Source organism: Schistocerca gregaria, chromosome 2, assembly GCF_023897955.1.
Source record: "Schistocerca gregaria isolate iqSchGreg1 chromosome 2, iqSchGreg1.2, whole genome shotgun sequence".
Lineage (NCBI taxonomy): Eukaryota > Metazoa > Arthropoda > Insecta > Orthoptera > Acrididae > Schistocerca > Schistocerca gregaria.
The window spans coordinates 144,360,565-144,381,350 of record NC_064921.1 but is presented as its reverse complement, the minus strand read 5'-3'; the positions used below and the strand labels follow the sequence as shown (position 1 = coordinate 144,381,350).

Here is a 20,786-nt window from a genome sequence, read left to right as displayed (position 1 = left end):
GAGCGAGGAAGGGGTAGACAGGTAGAGGACTGGGACTAGCAATGATTGAGCCAGAGGGGTTACTGGAATGAACGATAGGTTATAGGTAGAGTTCTCACTTGCACAATTAAAAAAAAGCTGATGTTAGTGGCAAAAATCTAGAGGGCACAAATTGAGGGAGACTGTAGTAGAACACAAGTGGAAAAACAGAGACTCATCACAGAAGAAACTCCTGTGAAAACACCTAGAAGAGACCTATTTTAAAGGTTTTTCACTGTCAGTACTGAGCAGTTTTGGGTTCTACAAAAAGGACAACCTCAATGAGCAGGGAGCCAGGAGTGAGCATGTTTTTCAACAAAGGATAACAATTTGCAACCTTCCCCTGTAGCACAGTATTACAGTGACTGTATTAGATATTGCAGTGATGTATCCCCTTTATTTATCCTCTAATGGAGATTTAGGCAATGAGACACTTTACAACCTAATTGCTCAGTTCCCATTAACATTTCTCTTGTGTCAATAAACATAATGCAAATGGAGCTTAATAACCACCAAACATGAGTGTAGAGCTGTTGAGAATCTTATAAAAAATGTGTTATGTCTGCTGCTCATAGTGCAGAATATGTACCTCAGCATTGCTAAGGTGTCATTCTCTATCATTGGTCTCTTGACATGTTCTCATACTGCTTAGTGAGAAGTGGTCGGCATTCTACATTACAGTGACCACTTGCTTAACTGAACATGTGATAGATTTAGCAGTGACCAAAAGATGGGTATGGAATTGGATGCTCAGCAGGCATAACCAGAGACTGTATTTCAACCTTGTAGCGACATACAGAAATGCCATTGATGTATCTATTCCATAATGTTCATTAATCGTACAAAGAGCACATTTACTTTGATAGAGTGGCAGGTGCCCTTCAGCGATCAGTGGTAGGTGTGTGGCACTGCTATGGTCCAAATGCCAATCAACTGTAGGGAACATTGCAGACTTCATGGTAGTGAGCACAAAAACCAGATGTGTTGTTAAGGAAAGCAAAAGAAGATCATGGTTATTGTTCCTGGTGTCATTCAAATGCACCACCAATTCCACCAAAATATGGGAAGCTATTAAGGAGATATCCAGTAGCCAGGGAATGTAAATTGCAAATTCTATATGCCACCAAGGCATGAGATCTCATGACACATTGTGATTTGCAAGAGCATTGGCAGAGCCTTCCCAGCGCCACTTGTAGTCAGGATTTAGTTGTTCATCCCCACAGAGAGATGGCAGAGAGGAGCAGTTAGGATGCCAATTCCAACAATGAAAAAGAATACACTTTCACCTGAAACATAGATGGGTGAAATGGCTTCAATTGCAATAGTATCACTCCTAACATGGTTGTTGTGTTCCTTCTTAGTTTTACAGACAAATACATACCACATTTCTATGCAATATCAAAGTCCTTTGCATTCTGTGGTTTTTAAATATTATTATTCATACTATAATTGACTTGTATACAATGGCAGTAGATAAATTATTTTGTATAGAAACATTTTATTTAAGGAAATACTCGAAGTTTAAGGTTTGGAAAATCCAGCCTGACTAATAAGTGTTTGTTTTAGGATCAACCTGTTTCTCTATTTAATAAAGGAAATCATGTGTTCTTTATAAATTTTGTGGTTCAGGAAATTTTAGTACTGAAATGTGGCTGCGTAACTATGAAAACCAATTTTTTTTTTGTTTAATTTGAAACTTCAGACCCTTCAGACATCCAGTAAGCATGCTCGTTAATGAAATAATTCAAACATAAAATTTGGGCTTCTACAAAAATCTCTGCGAGCCTTATTAGAAAACAGAGAGGCACATGGGAACCTATAAATCTGCTTCAGAAAATATAACCACATATTAATGCCATTTTAAAATTGTACAGTCGGTTGTTAAATGAAAAGACTGAACTGCCAGATATGTAAAGTATTGTCTATCATTCCTGTTTTTTATCTTATTATTTGAAGTATCTTCACTCATGACATGCACGGTTTCAGAGATTGTGTGTCCGTAAAATTCACAGGCCTGCTTATAGAGGCCACATGGGTCGGCCCCCTGGTACGCGACTGTAAACGAGTGCTCGGCCTATTCTATAACCGTATTACTGTTCTCCAGTCTGTGTGTTCAGAGCTACGCACAACCTGTACTTCATTGTATCTTATCTGTTTCTGTATAAAGTATTATGTTCCATAAATATTGTTTATTATTGCTATAGTAAACTTGGTGTCAAATGTGGGCTATGTTTTGTCCATGTTTTAGTGTCAGTGGTAATTCACCCGACAAAGTCCTCAATCGAAGAAATACTCCAATGCTACGGCCTCAATGGAAGAAATACTCCAATGATACATTGGAGTATTTCTTCCATTGAGGAATTTGTCGGGTGAATTACCACTGACATTATATTGTTATGGTATCCAAGGAGTTGCCTACAAATGGTGTAAGAGGTATCTTTATGCGCAACAGAAGGTGGAAATATATAACAAAAGCAAAGAATTCTTCACAGCTTATTTGAAGGCTAATTACTGTATATCTCAAACCCGAATTTAGGGCATTTACTATCCTTAATAATTAGAAATGATGTACCATTTCCCCTCCAGCACCAGAGGCACTGATTTTCGTATAGTTGCCCAGCAGTAACCTTCACTCATGACATTCACAGTTTCAGAGATTGTGGATCCGTATGGTTCACAGGCCCGCTTATACAGGCCACCTGGGTCGGCCCCCTGGTATGGCCACGTGGGTCGGCCCCCTGCTACGGTCATGTGGGTCGGCCTCCTGGTACACTCTGGCGATCCACCAGAGAAACAGTATTATTTATGTGACTGCAAATGATTTTATTACTGCCGTCCAGTGTGTTCAGTGCTACGCACAACCTGTACTTCCACAGCATCTTATCCGTTTCTCTATAAAGTTTTACATTACATAAATATTGTTAGTTCTTGCTATAGTAAACTTGGCGACAAGCGAGGGCAATGTTTTGTCCATGTTTTAGTGTCAGTGGTAATTCACCCGACAAATGCCTCAATGGAAGAAATACTCCAATGCATCATTGCCCAGCAGCAAGCTTTCAGGAACAACAGAGGGCCATCGACACTACTGTAAATCAAGGGGCTTCTACGTGTGTAAATCAAGTGGCTTCTACGTGTTTGTGACAGGTTACTCTCCCATCAGTGCAGCTGCCACCCTTTCCAGCATATGATGAATCAGCTGAAGATGAGACTCCTACAAGGCATGGTTACGTAAACATTTCCAGGTTTTTTGCATGGACAATGCAAACCTGTGCAGGGCTTTTTTTCTTCACTGGCTTTTACTGCACATGTATCAGCTGTTGAGCCACCTTGTCCTTTGCAAGAATGAGCCATATTAGCATTTGATGAAATGTGCAAGCTTCTTTCAACCTATTTCTGTGACAGAGTGCATGTCACTGTGATGCCTGTCGAATTTTACCATTGTCAGAAACGCCCAAACCAATCTAACAAAGACTGGGCTGCAGAATTACACGGGTTGAGCCAGTGTTGTACATTTGTCACAAGCACCCATCATGAATCCTAAGCCAATGACATGGTGCATGATGTTATTATTTGTCTGACCCTGAATAGAGAAGTTCACAAGAAAGTGCTTCCATCTGAGCATCTGACACTTACAAATGTGCTCAATATAGCACAGTCATTTTGAAGTGTCACGGACAGCATGCGATCATGTTGCTGTGTGTGTGTGTGTGTGTGTGTGTGTGTGTGTGTGTGTGTGTGTGTGTGTGTGGGAGGGGGGAGGTATCATAAGTTTCTCAGTCAACCCCTGTTAAGCCAGGATGATGGGGAAGCTGTTGCAGCAGTGCTACTTTCAACTCTGCATTGCATGGGGCAGTGTCTTTTACGGCGATGACGGAAGCAAAAGGACATGCATGGCAGCAACTATATGTCCCCCTTCCGTCTTACCTGTACTGCCTCCTCCAACACGAGTGTGCTGCATACCCAAGCATTGAGTGATTTGCAACAACTGTCAAAAGAAAGGCCAAGTTGTATCAGAGCGTAACTCCTCTTCACCCGTGGTAGACACAGTAGTACCGATGGACATAAACTGTGTCTCTACAATGATTGTTTCCCCATACAAATTGTTTATTGACTTGTGTGTGTTTAATAAACCACTACAAATGCAAATGGACACAGGAACTGTTATGACTTTAATAAATGCCCAAATGTACATGACTTGGGCTCCCATCCCCTCACACAGTTTTCACGGAAGTTGTTTAGCTACAATAAACAGCAGATTCCAATCCTAGGTCAGTTCTTCGCTCCTGTCTCTTGCAAATCTGTTATTGGCCCTCTCAACTTCCTTGTTGTGGATCATTCCCATAATGCAGACCTGTTCAGATTAGATGCATTTAACAATTTTGGGTCCTCCATTGGCAATGAGGTAAATTTAGTGCCAGATTAAGTTCTGTATCAGCAACTGGAGATCGTCTGCTCTTGAGTTTTCAACTCTCTTTTCCCCTGGGCTCAGTTGTGCTACCAGTTTCCAGACCCACATTACCATGATATAGTCTACCCACCTTCATTTTCGGGCGTAACAGGTGTCTGTCGCATTGCATGACTGTGTCAATGCTGAATTAGACTGTTTCATGTTGCTTGATGTCATTTAGCCTATTTCTTCGAGTGAATGGGCTACACCACTGATCACTGTTAAGAAGCCAACGGAGAATCTTTGTGTCTGTGGTGACTTCAGTGTAACGATTAATGCACAATCTATGATAGATACATACCCTTCACCCTGCCCTAACGAGTTGCTCACAAAATTGTCAGGCAGTAAATAATTTTCCAAGATTGATGTGTCAGAAGTGTACCTCCAGCTCCCCTTGCCTTCTGGAGTCATTAGCATACCTGCAGTTTGTCAGCATTTTATAGAACAGCTGACAGCCTCTGTACCCACCTGCATCAATAACCTTGATTATATCATTGTTTTGGGTTCTTCCACCAAAGACCCCCTTAGCAATCTCAGATAGTTGTTTTCTGTTTTCCAGTCTGTGGGTCTCAAGTGCAATCTTACCAAATCTCAAATTTTTCAGCTGTCAATTGAGTACCTAGGTTGTGAGGTTTCTTGCACAGATGTCATTCTATTGCACCACCGTGTTGATGCAGTTGTGGCTTTGCCGCAGCTGACCTCCATTAAGGAACTGCAGGCATTTCTAGGTGAAGTTGTGTACTACCATACATTTTTATCGGGAGCATCCACTGTTGCTCAGCCCCTACACTCGCTTTTGCATAAATACTTGCCATTTTTCTGATTTCCCACCATTTCATGGAGCATTTGCTTTGCTTAAATCTAAGTTTCAATGTGCCCCATGTCTGGTCACTTTTGAGCCTTGTCAGCACCTCTTATTGGCCACAGATGCCTATGGCCAAGGTCATGGCGCAGTGCTGACACACAAATATGTGAACGGGTCTGAATGCCGCATTGCTTTTGCTTCTAAGACTTTAATTCTTGCTCAGCAGCAGCATTCTCAGATTGAAAAGAAGAGTTTAGCGATTGTGTTCCCCCTCAAGAAATTTCACGCTGTTGGTTGTACTTTTTAACCCTTTCGCTTCCATGCTGGACAAGGCAGCACATGTGGGCTCTCTTCCTTTTACCATTATCGTTATCAAATCCATTACCAGCCAATGGAGCAACATGCGAACACCAATGCCGTATCTCGCCTTCCGATCGGGCTAAATCTGACGTACGATCAAGACAAGTTGCTTTTTTTCTGTTTAGATATTGAGAACGAGAATGTGGTTGATGGTTCTCCCATCACTGTTGCCATCAGAACATCGAATATCGCTGCATATATCCTGTACATAGTTGAGTCCTCTCTTTTATGTGGTGCAGTTGGCCAGAAAAACCCCATAGCCAAGCCTCAGATCCCTTGTGTACTTACTCCTCCCTCCAACACTGTCTGTGTGTGTTTGACAGGGTTCTTTTGTTAGCTATGGAGGATGCTGCTCCCGGGTTGTGTATCCCACTTCCTTATGTCATAACATGATGTCATTGGGGGACCTTCCATACCAAAGCTTTGGCCCGCCAGCTTGATTGGCCTGACTTCATTACACAACTTATTGCCACTTGCACTCACTGTGCAGTGACAGGCTGCCCCATCCGAGTCTTTTTCCCTCTGGTCAATGCCACAGCATGCATGTCAGTGTCTGCATGTTGATTTTACTGGGCCCATCCTAAATCAGTGTTAGGTCATTGTAGTGGACGCCTATATTCCAAGTTTCCATATGTGGCACGTTGTCCATCGACATCTGCGGTAGCCACTGTTTCGGCCCTGTCTCTTGAGAATTTGTATTTTTTTGTCAGACTAATGATACTTGTCATCTCACAGCTGCCCCCGTTTCATCCTCAAACTAATAACGAGATCGAACACATGGTTTGGACATTTAAAACTCAGATGCGGAAGTATGTATTGGGCAGGCCCATGATGCTGCTTTAGACCATTTTTTGAGTTCATACCGTTTCACTCTGATGGGTGTAACAGGACATCCTCTTCTAGCATTACTTTTCTTCAACAGCAGTTGTCGATACCAGTATTATATTTTGAATTTTGGACAGGTCAGTGTTATCTTAGCTGCTTTTCTGAAAACTTTCATATAAGCATAATCCATATCTCTTCCGGGGGGGGGGGGGGGGGGGGGGGGGTTACCTTCGTAGTCTTGGATGTTATTCAATTTAGCATATGTTAAAACTCAGAAGTAAGTGAGAACCACGTATTCTTTTGTTTTATCCTAAAAAATTCCTGCGCTGAGATACAGGACTCCAAAGATGACATCGCTAACACCATTTTGAAGATGCGAATTTCAGAAAAAAATTTTAAATTCTTTATCTCTGTAACAGTTCTAGATATTTTGTTAGGTTTTTTATTTTAATTTGAAAGATAATTGCTTTATGATTACAATGATATCCTCCATTTGGATGCATCTGTCAAAGTTCTTTTACTGTCTCCTTTTGAATTTTTTTTATAATTCACAGACTTCCCCCCCCCCCCCCCCCCCCCCCCGCCCCCCCCAAAAAAGTACCAATCGAGGAAAGTTAAATTTTTTTCCTGTTAATTAGTATCATATTCTCCGTAAAGGAGAGCATCCACTTTTAAGTTGGACAGGTTTTATATTTTAAAAAATCTGTTTTTTTTCCATTCAAGGGATAATGTATGTCTTCACTTAAGTTGTCAGTTTCTTTGTCGTGGTTGTTCATTCCAGGTTTCTATATTGTAGCTGTTCAGTGCTAATTTGTTTACTGAAAAGGCTTCTAAGAAATCTGACACCATTCAGTGAATTCTGTGTTTTCCTGAGGAATTTACCAGTTGACACAGTTGCAGTGTGTTTTGGAAAAAGAACTGTTTGAAATCTCTTCTGACTGAGGCCGAAGGAGAGAGAAGTGTGCTGACTGTTTGCATATACATAAAAGAGTGATATATAACACAAACAAAAAAACAGACTTCATTCAGGTTGGGAATTAGTGTTCTTATTTGAAGACTGTTTCAAAGTGAAGATGTTTCCAGTGACAACTTTTTGTATTCTAAATGTTTTGACAGAATAACAACAATGATAGTATCTGAACAAGGCGAAGCCGCCCATGGTGCAGATGATGCAGAGGAAGAATTCAATACCCTGAATCAGTCAACTACAGAGGTATGTGTTAGTTCTGTTAATAAACCATAGTCAGTGAAGTCGATACTTAAACTCTATGCATCAAGAAAGTACAGAGAAATTACTAAAGCTATGGATGAATACACTACGGCAAAACTGACCACACACTTCCAAGTAGAAATTCCATCTTCAGAAGAAAATGAACCAAAGCACTCTTGTACCTTTGGCCAGGAATTTTTCGCAAATATCAATTCAGCTGTTGTATATTGTGCTTCCTACAGTGAAAAGGTGCAAGTTTTACCTACACACATCAAAGAAAGTTTTGTATCACCCCAGTTCCCAAAACTCCTGAATACAGATGTTTTTTGTGGATATTGTATCACGGACACAGTCCCTTGATTGTTCAGAGATGTCACTAAACCGACCCAAAGATGTAAACAACCATGCATGAGCAGTGCCTACTAGATGGAGGGAATACGACAGCCAATCAATTCCAGGCATTCCACCAGGAAGGAGCTACATGGCTCATATTGTCTGTAGTTCAACCATGGCTAGACAGTCAATACCGCACTTCGATCGCGTCCGCATTGTTACTTTGTGCCAGGAAGGGCTCTCAACAAGGGAAGTGTCTTCAAGTGAACCAAAGCAATGTTATTTGGACATGGAGGAGATACAGAGAGACAGGAACAGTCGATTACATCCTTTCTCAGACCTTTCAAGGGCTATTACTGTAGTGGAAGTCCGCTACCTATGGATTATGGCTCGGAGGAACCCTGACAGCAACACCACCATGTTGAATAATGCTTTTCGTGCAGCTACAGGACGTCATGTTATGACTCAAACTGTGTGCAATAGGCCACGTGATGCGCAACTTTACTCCCGACATCCATGGCGAGATCCATCTTTGCACCCACAACTCCATGCAGCACGGCACAGATGGGCCCAACAACATGCTGAATGGACCACTTAACGTTCTCTTCACTGATGAGTGTCGCATATGCCTTCAACCAGACAATCTTCAGAGACGGGTTAAGAGGCAACCTGGTCAGGCTGAATGCCTTAGACACACTGTCCAGCGAGTACAGCAAGTTGAAGGTTACCTGTTGTTTTAAGGGGCTGAAGGTCATGGAAGGCGCCGTAACAGCTGTACAATACATGAATGTCATCCTCTGACCGATAGTGCAACCAGATTGGCAGCTTATTGGCAAGGCATTCCTCTTCAGGGATGACAGTTCGTGCCCCTATTGTGCACATCTTGTGAATGATTTCAGGATAACGACATCGCTCGACTAGAGTGGCCAGTGTGTTCTCCAGACATAAACCCTATTGAACATGCCTGGGATAGATTGAAAAGGGCTGTTTATGGGCGACATGACCCACCAACCACTCTGAGGGATCTACACCAAATCGGCATTGAGGAGTGGGACAACCTGGACCAAAAGTGGCTTGATGAAATTGCGGATAGTATGCCACAATGAATACAGGCATGCATCAATGCAAGAGGATGTGTCACTGGTGTTACAGGTATCGATGTGTACAGCAATCTGGACCACCACCTCTGAAGGTCTCATTGTATGGTGGTACAACATGCAATCTGTGGTTTTCATGAGCAATAAAAAGGGCGAGAATGTTGTTTATGTTGATCTCTATTCGAATTTTCTGCACAGGTTCTGGAATTCTGGGAACTGAGGTGATGCAAAACTTTTTTTTGATGTGTACATTATTCGAGAGACACTTTCAAAGAAAACTGTTTTGAACCACATTCCATCAGTATCAAAGTACATGGCAGACAAATCAAGAAATGTGAGGTCTGTAAAAGGTGTCTTTGGAAAATAAGATCCCTATTATGGTTATCCTGTAGAAACAGCTCAAGTTCAAATACAGCATTCATTTTATCTGGAAGGTAAATGGGACTGTTCTCGCCAGAGTACCAACGAAAAAGACACTATAATTGTAACAGTTGAAAATCAAAAAGTTGTGAAATTGAAGATGTACATGACTTGTAGTATTAACGAAACTTTTGTGATTTATAAGAGTAACTATACAACTTCACATATTGGAAGATCAAAATTTTCTGCACTTTGACACTCACCTAGAGGTGTCTGTTTATGTGTGTACTGCAGGAATTTTGAACTTTGTGTGGTAACTTTGAAGAACTTATTGGAGAATGTGACACATGACACCTTGGTTGGGCGTCTAAAGTCATTAGTCGTCTGTGACATAAAGCGAGAGACTTGTTTGTTTCAAGAAAGCGGTGGCTGCCTGGAAAGTGAGGACTGTCTTTACAGACCCTTGGCCTGGAAGACATAGTTGATAACTCTGCAGAAATTACATATGTGATAAGGAAGTAAAATAAACTAATTAAGAAAACTGTGACTTTGACAGTTTCATTGATGAACTTGGTAAATTGTCAGTGAAAGCAGTGACACACCAGCATCTGAAGAAATTGCAACAACACATTGCAGAAGTGAAAGGGCATGTGTAGTCTGGAGAACTATGTTTAGCACTTTACTGTGATTTTGCTGAAAACTGGCCTGTAATTCTCCCACAAGAAGTACAAGGACATCATTGGAGTAAAGACCAGGTTTCAGTTTTTACAGGAGTGACATACTTTCAAAAAAAGGCAACAGGTGTTGCAGTTATCAGTGATGACACAGGACGAGTCAGCTCATGCTTTGCTACGAATGCACAAAATTCTTCAACTGCAAACAGTGGCAGAGTAGATCATCATTATTTCTGATGGTGTTCCTAGTCTTTTTAAAAATTGTTACCAGCTGTTTGAATGGAGTAAGTCACGTGTGCCAACTGACTGGATATACAGTGCTACTGGTCAGGGGAAGGGGCCTTGTGATGGTGTATGATTAGATTAGATTAAATTTACTTTCATTTCAATTGATCCATAGTGAGGAGGTCCTCCAGGATATAGAACATGTCAGAAAAACAATACATGACAAATATTTGCAACAGAAAAAAATAAGCTAATGTACCATTCTACAGGTCCCAAGTGGAATGATCATCATTTTTTAATGAACACTATATGAAAGAGTCATTTTACAAATACTGATGCACTGAATTTAAAATAAAAAAGTTTTATTATTTATTTATAAGGTAATAAATGTGTAATACAACTACTATAATACTTATTTACAATGAACATATTACTGCACTGAAATGGTGCGGAAGTTATATATATAAGAAGGAGTTGGCCACCAATAAATAAATCCTTTAGGCTTCTCTTAAACTGAATTTCATTGGTTGTTAAGCTTTTTATGGCTGCTGGCAAGTTATTGAAAATGTGTGTTCCTGAATAATGCACATCTTTTTGTACATGACTAACTGACTTTAAATCCTTGTGAAGATTATTCTTATTTCTAGTATTGATTCCATGAATCGAGCTGTTGGTTTTAAAATGTGATATCTTTTTAATGACAAATTTCATTAAGGAATAAATAATTGGGAAGCAGTAGTTACTATCCCTAGTTCCCTAAACAGGCTTTTGCAGGATGTTCATGAGTTCACACCACATATAACTCTTATTGCATGTTTTTGTCCCCTCAAAACCTTAGCTATGCTTGATGAATTACCCCAAAAAATAATTCCACATGACATTATGGAATGAAAGTAAGCATAGTATGCCAGCTTTTTCATTTTTATATCCCCTATGTCTGACACAATTCACATTGCAAATAGGGATTTGTTGAGATGCTTCAGCAGTTCTGTGGTGTGCTCCTCCCAGTTGAATTTATTATCAAGCTGTAATCCCAAGAATTGGACACTGTCCACTGCTGAAGTGCCATGCTACAAAACATAATCGTTCCAGATCAAATGCAGCTGTGATTCAGCCACATCCACAGCCTTCCGTGAGCAGATGAAAGAAGAATAGTCCAAACAAACTACTCCTGTGAAAGGAATTCAGAAGACACATTTCTGGACTAAATGTGACGGGAGAACTCATATTGCAAGCACTTTAAAGAGCAATAAAGAAGAAATGATGTTCATTTGGCCAACACCTCAGAAACAGCAGGATGATAATCAGATTCACAACCGGTGAACCGGTGAAGGGGGATGTTTGTGGGGTGTGTGTATGACTGTGACTGGTGGATTGCAGAGATTATAGACACCAGTTATGAGTTAAAAGGAATTGTAGTGAACTTTATGCTACCACATGGACCAGCTGTTGTATATAGGTTTCCAGCTGAAGGACAGCAACAACGCCATCAGTACTCACTTCCTGTTCACAATGTTTTAAAGATTGTAAGTGCTCCAGGTCCCATTGGGATGTGGACTGTTCGAGCAAGAAATACGCCGGGAGAAACTGAAGAATCACATCATATACCTCTGTGGGGAAGAAATGTATCACAGCATGAAGAAATTCAACAAGCTGCACCACCGAAGGAGCCGTTTGCTGAGTGCTCTTGCTTTTATGAAGAGATGTCATGCCGATTGGGTTGTGCCCCAAACTTCGCTAAGGTCATGCATCACACCGATTCTGCAGCAGCTAAGAGAATTAAGAAGCGTGCTAGCTTCACCTTGGTTCGTGAGATGGTGCTCTTTACCAGCCGCAGCTTAGAGTACAACTGCCAGGAACTACTTAAACTACATCTACAACTAGCCAATCATTTTAATTCCAGGACCTGGGCCAGCCTCGGGACATCAGATATCTTAAATTCTTTAATCTCTCGGGGGGGGGGGGACCATTGCTGGAGGCCCTACACAAGTCGGTCATCAATCTCACGAGCATCATTGAGCTGATTGGGGATGCACTTTCAGTTCTGGAGAAGGGCCTTAATTTAGCTCCCACATCTAGGTTCATGCTGGTAGCGGACATTGTCAGTGTAGTTGATCAGGTTGCTGTGCGACTACCACCTGAAGCATCTGAAGAAGTACGCTGGGGAGCCTGCCATGCTCTGACGAGAACTAAACCGATCAAATTACAATGAAATGAACACCCTTAGCTGCTTACAGGCATTGACATACGTTAACGGGGCATATGAAAATGTGTGTCCCGACCGGGACTCAAACCCGGGATCTCCTGCTTACATAGCAGATGCTCTATCCATCTGAGCCACCGAGGACACAGAGGATAGCGCGACTGCAGGGATTTATCTCTGGCACACCTCTCACGAAACCCACATTCTCAACGTATTGTCCCACACTACATTCGTAGTGCCCCAGCCCATTATACTCATTACTCAAGGCGCATTGCCGATTCCTGTAAGATTTCGGGCACTGTTTGTGCATTCGCACAGAAGAAGAAGAAGATGGTCGAGTGCCTGGTGAGCCTTAACTATATATATATATGTGTGTGTGTGCGAGTGTACACCTGACCTTTTTTTCCCCTAAGGGAAGTCTTTCCGCTCCCGGGATTGGAATGACTCCTTACCCTCTCCCTTAAAACCCACACCCTTTCATTTTTCCCTCTCCTTCCTTCCTTCCTGACGAAGCAACTGCCAACTGCCAGTTGCGAAAGCTCGAATTCTGTGTGTGTGTTTGTGTGTTTTGTTCATGTGCCTGTCTGCCGGCGCTTTCCCGCTTGGTAAGTCTTGGAATCTTTGTTTTTAATATATATATATATATATATATATATAGCGCGACTGCAGGGATTTATCTCTGGCGCGCCTCCCTCGAAACCCACATTCTCAGCATATTGTCCGAAAGAACAGATACCATCTTAACACACACATATTATATATATATATATATATATATATATATATATATATATATATATATATATATAATATGTATTAAAAACAAAGATTCCAAGACTTACCAAGCGGGAAAGCGCCGGCAGACAGGCACATGAACAAAACACACAAACACACACACAGAATTACGAGCTTTCGCAACTGGCAGTTGCTTCGTCAGGAAGGAAGGAAGGAGAGGGAAAAATGAAAGGATGTGGGTTTTAAGGGAGAGGGTAAGGAGTCATTCCAATCCCGGGAGCGGAAAGACTTCCCTTAGGGGAAAAAAAGGACAGGTGTACACTCGCACACACACACACACACACACACACACACACATATCCATCCGCACATACACAGCTGTGTATGTGCGGATGGATATGTGTGTGTGTGTGTGTGTGTGTGCGAGTGTACACCTGTCCTTTTTTTCCCCTAAGGGAAGTCTTTCCGCTCCCGGGATTTGAATGACTCCTTACCCTCTCCCTTAAAACCCACATCCTTTCATTTTTCCCTCTCCTTCCTTCCTTCCTGACGAAGCAACTGCCAGTTGCGAAAGCTCGTAATTCTGTGTGTGTGTTTGTGTGTTTTGTTCATGTGCCTGTCTGCCGGCGCTTTCCCGCTTGGTAAGTCTTGGAATCTTTGTTTTTAATATATTTTTCCCATGTGGAAGTTTCTTTCTGTTTTATTTACATCATTATATATATAATATGTGTGTGTTAAGATGGTATCTGTTCTTTCGGACAATATGCTGAGAATGTGGGTTTCGAGGGAGGCGCGCCAGAGATAAATCCCTGCAGTTGCGCTATTCTCTGTGTCCTCGGTGGCTCAGATGGATAGAGCATCTGCCACGTAAGCAGGAGATCCCGGGTTCGAGTCCCAGTCGGCGCACACATTTTCATCTGTCACCGTTGACGTATGTCAACGGCTGTAAGCAGCTAAGGATGTTCATTTCATTGTAAGTTCATTCTAATGAGCTGCATGGTCACCGATGGTGACATGTCCGAAAGAAAGGTTCCATCTTAGTATATATAAACCGATCAATTCGAATATCACAAGCAGGAAGAGAGCAGCCGTTCGAGACCTGAGACAGAACCCTGAGATTGTTGTCTTACTGGCTGACAAAGGCAATGCTATGGTTGTTCTTTCCCACAAGGACTACGTTGAGAAGATGCAGAGCCTGCTAAATGACAAACTTTACAGGAAGATCAACGCTGACCCCACTAAGAAGATTGAGAACAAGACTAGGCCTGTTCTCAGAGATGCTAATTTACCAGAGGGTGTCGCCAAGAAATTGACACCACAAGGACCTGTATTGGCAATACTTTACGAACTCCCTAAAGTCCATAAAGAAGGGATGCCGTTATGAAAAATTGTCAGCAACATTAGGGCACCTACATATTTGCTGGCCAAATACGTCAGAATTACTAAGCCCTTATGTGGGTAAATGCCCTCATCACATTCGTAATTCTGTGGATTTCTTAAGACTCAGATATCCAGATGAGTTTTGACGTTGTTTCATTATTCACCACGGTGGCAGTGTCAATTGAGCTTATTGCACAGAAATTTGAAACGAAGACGATCGACCTTTTCAGGCACATTCTGACCTCCACGTATTTTCTCTGTAATGGAGAATACTATGAACAAACAGAAGGAATCACAATGGGGAGCCCACTCTTGGCTTTGGTCGTGAATTTCTATGTGGAGTACTTCAAGGAGGAGGCTTTGGCGTCATCCAAATGGAAATCTATTTGTTTTTTCTGTTATGTGGATGACACGTTTGTGATGTGGCCCAATGGAGGGGACAAGCTCCTAGACTTCCTTACACACCTGAACTTCTTACATCTGAACATCAAATTCACTATGGAGACTGAAGCAGAAGGAAGATTAGCATTCCTGGACGTCATGGTCAAAAGAAGAGCGGATGGCACCCTGGGCCACGGGTTATACAGGAAGAATATGCACACCGACCTTTATTTGCATGTGGATAGCTGCCACCACTTTTCGCAGAGGAATGATGTGCTAAAAACACTGGTGCACAGGGCGCGCACCATCTCTTGACACAGAGAGTCTGCCTCATGAGGTGGAACACCTCAAAACTGTATTCCAGAAAAACGGGTATTTGGAATGGTAGATCAGACATGCTCTCCACCCCCATTTCTACAGTACAGCGTGTGGAGACTGAAGAAGTCATGGAGGAAGGAAAATACACTCCTGGAAATTGAAATAAGAACACCGTGAATTCATTGTCCCAGGAAGGGGAAACTTTATTGACACATTCCTGGGGTCAGATACATCACATGATCACACTGACAGAACCACAGGCACTTAGACACAGGCAACAGAGCATGCACAATGTCGGCACTAGTACAGTGTATATTCACCTTTCGCAGCAATGCAGGCTGCTATTCTCCCATGGAGACGATCATAGAAATGCTGAATGTCGTCCTGTGGAACGGTTTGCCATGCCATTTACACCTGGCACCTCAGTTGGACCAACGTTCGTGCTGGACGTGCAGACCGCGTGAGACGACGCTTCACCCAGTCCCAAACATGCTCAATGGGGGACAGATCCGGAGATCTTGCTGGCCAGGGTAGTTAACTTACACCTTCTAGAGCACGTTGGGTGGCACGGGATACATGCGGACGTGCATTGTCCTGTTGGAACAGCAAGTTCCCTTGCCGGTCTAGGAATGGTAGAACGATGGGTTCGATGACGGTTTGGATGTACCGTGCACTATTCAGTGTTCCCTCGACGATCACCAGAGGTGTATGGCCAGTGTATGAGATCGCTCCCCACACCATGATGCCGGGTGTTTGCCCTGTGTGCCTCGGTCTATGCAGTCCTGATTGTGGCGCTCACCTGCACGGTGCCAAACACGCATACGACCATCATTGGCACCAAGGCAGGAGCGACTCTCATCGCTGCAGACGACACGTCTCCATTCGTCCCTCCATTCACGCCTGTCGCGACACCACTGGAGGCGGGCTGCATGATATTGGGGCGTGAGCGGAAGACGGCCTAACTGTGTGCGGGACCGTAGCCCAGCTTCATGGAGACGGTTGCGAATGGTCCTCGCCGATACCCCAGGAGCAACAGTGTCCCTAATTTGCTGGGAAGTGGCGGTGCGGTCCCCTACGGCACTGCGTAGGATCCTACGGTCTTGGCGTGCATCCGTGCGTCGCTGCGGTCCGGTCCCAGGTTGACGGGCACGTGCACCTTTCGCCGACCACTGGCGACAACATCGATGTACTGTGGAGACCTCACACCCCACGTGTTGAGCAATTCGGCGGTACGTCCACCCGGCCTCCCGCATGCCCACTATACGCCCTCGCTCAAAGTCCGTCAACTGCACATACGGTTCACGTCCACGCTGTCGCGGCATGCTACCAGTGTTAAAGACTGCGATGGAGCTCCGTATGCCACGGCAAACTGGCTGACACTGACGGCGGCGGTGCACAAATGCTGCACAGCTAGCGCCATTCGACGGTCAACACCGCGGTTCCTGGTGTGTCCGCTATGCCGTGCGTGTGATCATTGCTTGTACAGCCCTCTCGCAGTGTCCGGAGCAAGTATGGTGGGTCTGACACACCGGTGTCAATGTGTTCTTTTTTCCATTTCCAGGAGTGTAGGATGAATATTGAGCAAACACTGAGTAGGAACTGTCTTTTGCCCACCCAATAAAACACAAGCATTATTGGGAAGTGTCAAAGACGATCTCAGTTTGCAGAAGGCTGGCATATACCAGATTCCTTGTAAGTGTGGGAAGATTTATATTGGACTGACAGTTTGCACCATTGAAGATCATTGTCGATAACGTCAGAGGCACACTCAACTTAGGTATCCCAACAAGTCGGTGGTCGCAGAGCACTGTTTGTTCGAAAATCATGAAATGGGCTACCAACATACCAAGGTCTTGGCACAGACATCTAAATACTGGGACAGCGTCGTTACAGAGGTTATCGAAATTCGTACCAGAGATGGAATCATCAACTGAGATTGTGGCTATAACCTCAGCAAGGCATGAGAAGCAGCATTGAGTGTAATTAAAAAGACGCTCAGCAAAGAAAGCAAACGGGCGACCAGGACAGGAGAGGCAATTACAACGATGCCACCATCTTTATTTGCATGTGGATAGCTGCCACCACCCTTCGCAGAGGAATGGTGTGCTAAAAACACTGGTGCACAGATATGGCAGATATGATACGCAAATTGGGATGGAAGTCATTACAGCAAAGACGTTTTTCGTCGCGGCAATATCTTTTCACGAAATTTCAGTCACCATCTTTCTCTTCCGAATGCGAAAATATTTTGTTGAGCCCAACCTACATAGGTAGGAATGATCATCAAAATAAAATACGAGAAATCAGAGCTCGAACAGAAAGGTTTAGGTGTTCGTTTTTCCCGCGCGCTGTTAGGGAGTGGAATGGTAGAGAGATAGTATGATTGTGGTTCAATGAACCCTCTGCCAAGCGCTTAAATGTGAATTGCAGAGTAGTCGTGTAGATGTAGATGTAGATGCCGACGTCAGTGTCTCAGACTGCATATGTGTGGGCGTGAACCTCAGAGAGAACACCTTGCAGCAGGGGAGGCAATTAAGATGGCTGCTCGCAATCAGGAGCTCAGTTCGTCAGTGCACCTGACGATGGCGACATGTCTGATCTCCGAAATATTGTGCCTGTTGGACACTATGGACCGGCAGTACACTGGTGGACTGTTCGAGCATGAAATGTAATTTCAGCTTAGTTATTGTGAAAAATCAAAAGACTGTATGATACACTAAAATTTGACAAAATATGTTAATGTAACAACAAAAATTTTGTAACAACGCTCTTCAAGTTCATTTGGATCAATTCAACCATAAGGACCCAATAATTTGAGAATTTCAGTTTCAAGAATCAGACCCCTAGACAAGAAGAACTGGAGCCAACTCTATGTGAAAAGATAGATAAACTAGAAGGTTTATAGTAATCTTCACTCTTCTCAAATCTTCATAAGACTAATGTGGATAATACGACTAATGTGGATAATAGCTGCAAATAGGAATGATGGGGTAGATTACATGGGGTAAAGAGATGGGTGGAGCTGCTACATGGACACTAACCACAGACCCTCGTTCACATGTTGCATCTGATGGTGTGTCCACTGGCGTCGCTGGGTCCACAACAGTTCTGGCCAGATGTGCCATGTCTGAACTCGTGGTTTTGGCCACCAGTTGAACTGGATTCCTGTCTTCATCGAGCGTTTCCAGGGCTGGTGGCTGCGCATTGTCATCCACGGTCCTGACAGGCAAACATCCTATCACTTTGAGTAGCTGCAGCTGTGCACTACGGGGTCAGTTCTCGCGAGAGAGGTGATGGCATGCCAAACTGCCCCCTCAGCTCTGCTGCCCCTACTCGCCGGAGCCTGCCTACCACATGTTGCAGCAGCCACCTTCGTCTGGCAGTGAAATGGATGTCAGCACTATTGTTACTTTTGATGATTCATAATCTTAGTGCTTTGTGAGATCAGTGCCTTTTTTTCCCCACAGTACCAGTGCTTTTTCAGTACCTGTGTGTTTTTTCCGTATTTCACATTTTTTCAGTAACATGTATTTTTCTGTGCCTAGTGTTTTTATGTATGTGGTTTTCCCACCCCTGGAAGCGATTTCAGAGGTCGTGTATCCATACGGTTGACAGGTCCGCTTACAGAAGCCATGTGGGTCAGGCCCCTGGCATGCTCTGGTGAGCTGCTCAAGAAACAGTATTATTCAAGTGATTGAAAATGAGTGCTTGGCCTATTCTGTAACCTGTATTATTGTTGGCCAGTCAGTGTCTTCAGTGCTACACACAACCTGTACTTCCTTGTATCTTAAGTGTTTCTCTATACAGTACTATGTTCCATAAATCATGTTCATGCATGCTTCAGCACTATTCACTCACTGCTAAATTTATAGCTGCAACAGTGCTATTGCAAGAAAATTTTATTGGTTCATAATGTTAGGAAACTTAATAAATACCTAACTGTTGAAGTCTGCATGCTGTCTTAGGTCAGTAAGAAGTCCAGGTTGTATTTCAAATTATAGGAAAAAAATGTCATCTTTTTTATCATGAAAATGTATATTGACTTGTGATCAATTTAAAAACAGAAAAATGGGTTGAAAAATAGTACACCTTCAAACTCTGTCACACAAACTGACAACTTTTCAACAACCATTCAACTACTGGTCTTGCATCAAGTATTACATAAATGAGTAACAATTACAAATAAGTTTGTTATTATTACAATTTTAATCTGTTTTCATGTACAATGAAGAAATAAACATTCATGAAGTTTTAAGTGTGACAGCATAATCTCCACAAACAAATAATGCATCTGAGATAATGATTTTGTTAAACAGAAAACATTCCTATACAATTATCATCACTTACTTTCTCCAGCAGTATTTTCAAAAATAATTATAGGATAGAAACTACAACAGCAAATGTGAATGCGTTAATCAAGGCTAGTGAAGATGTAGGTCTAAAGATAAGTGAAGAAAACCTAAATACCTGGTTGCTACTAGAATGCCAACACCAGTACACCAGAAAATGTTAAGAGTTGAAGACATGCAGTTTGAAAAAGTGAACACATTTAAGTATCTAGGCGTGGACATCGCTTCGAGAAATGAGATTGAATCCAAACTGAAGAAGAGATTACGGGCGGGAAATGTGTGCTACTTCTCACTGAATAGATTACTTTCATCACGGATATTGTCTAGGAATTTAAAGATTAGAATATACAAAACTATTATTCTACCAGTTATGCTGTATGGGTGTGAGACTTGGTCTGTCAACGCGCAAAATGAAAAGCCGTTTCGAGCATTTGAAAACAAAATTTTGAGGAAAATTTTAGGAGCAAAAAGGGATAACATTGGCGGAGAGTGGCGAAAACTGCATAATGAAGAGGTTCACGAACTCTGTTCAAGCCCTGACATAATCAGTATTATTAAATCACATAGTTTGCGATGGGTGGGTCACGTTGCTCGAATGGATGAGGGCAGGGCAGTGCGCAGAGTACTGGTAGGGCACTTAGAGGGAAAATGTCCTGTGGGGAGACCAAGGTGTAGATGGGAAGACAATGTGAAGGCTGATTTGAGGAGCCTAGGTATTGAAGGTGAATGGAAGGAAGTAGCCCAAGACGGACAGATGGCAAAAATATATTGCTGCGGTAATCAACTCTCAAGTCCGGTGTGACCAGTGTGTGTGTGTGTGTGTGTGTGTGTGTGTGTGTGTGTGTGTGTGTGTGTGTACACAAAACAACTGTCTTTGAAAAATACAAATTCCAGTTATAATATTGAACTGTTTTACAGTGAAGAGCCAAAGAAACTGGTACTCTTGGCGTAATATAATGTAGGGCCTCAGCGAGCATGCAGAGGTGGTGTAACATGATGTGGGATGGACTCCACTAACGCCAGAAGTAGTGTTGGAGGGAACTGACACCATGAATTCTGCAGGACT

At 42.8% G+C, this 20,786-nt stretch overlaps 1 protein-coding gene across 3 annotated transcripts in view; it reads left to right on the top strand.

Annotated features, from left to right (window-relative positions):
• The window catches only part of LOC126336551 (uncharacterized), a 118,383-nt gene that overhangs the window by 15,262 nt on the left and 82,335 nt on the right, over window positions 1-20,786 (top strand). The window contains exon 2 of one of the 3 annotated variants that reach the window (XM_050000387.1): window positions 7,572-7,668. The exons of the other annotated variants lie outside the window; for them this stretch is intronic. The gene's annotated coding sequence lies outside the window, so the exon portion shown is untranslated. The remainder of the gene's footprint in view (window positions 1-7,571; window positions 7,669-20,786) is intronic. 3 annotated transcript variants of the gene reach the window in all.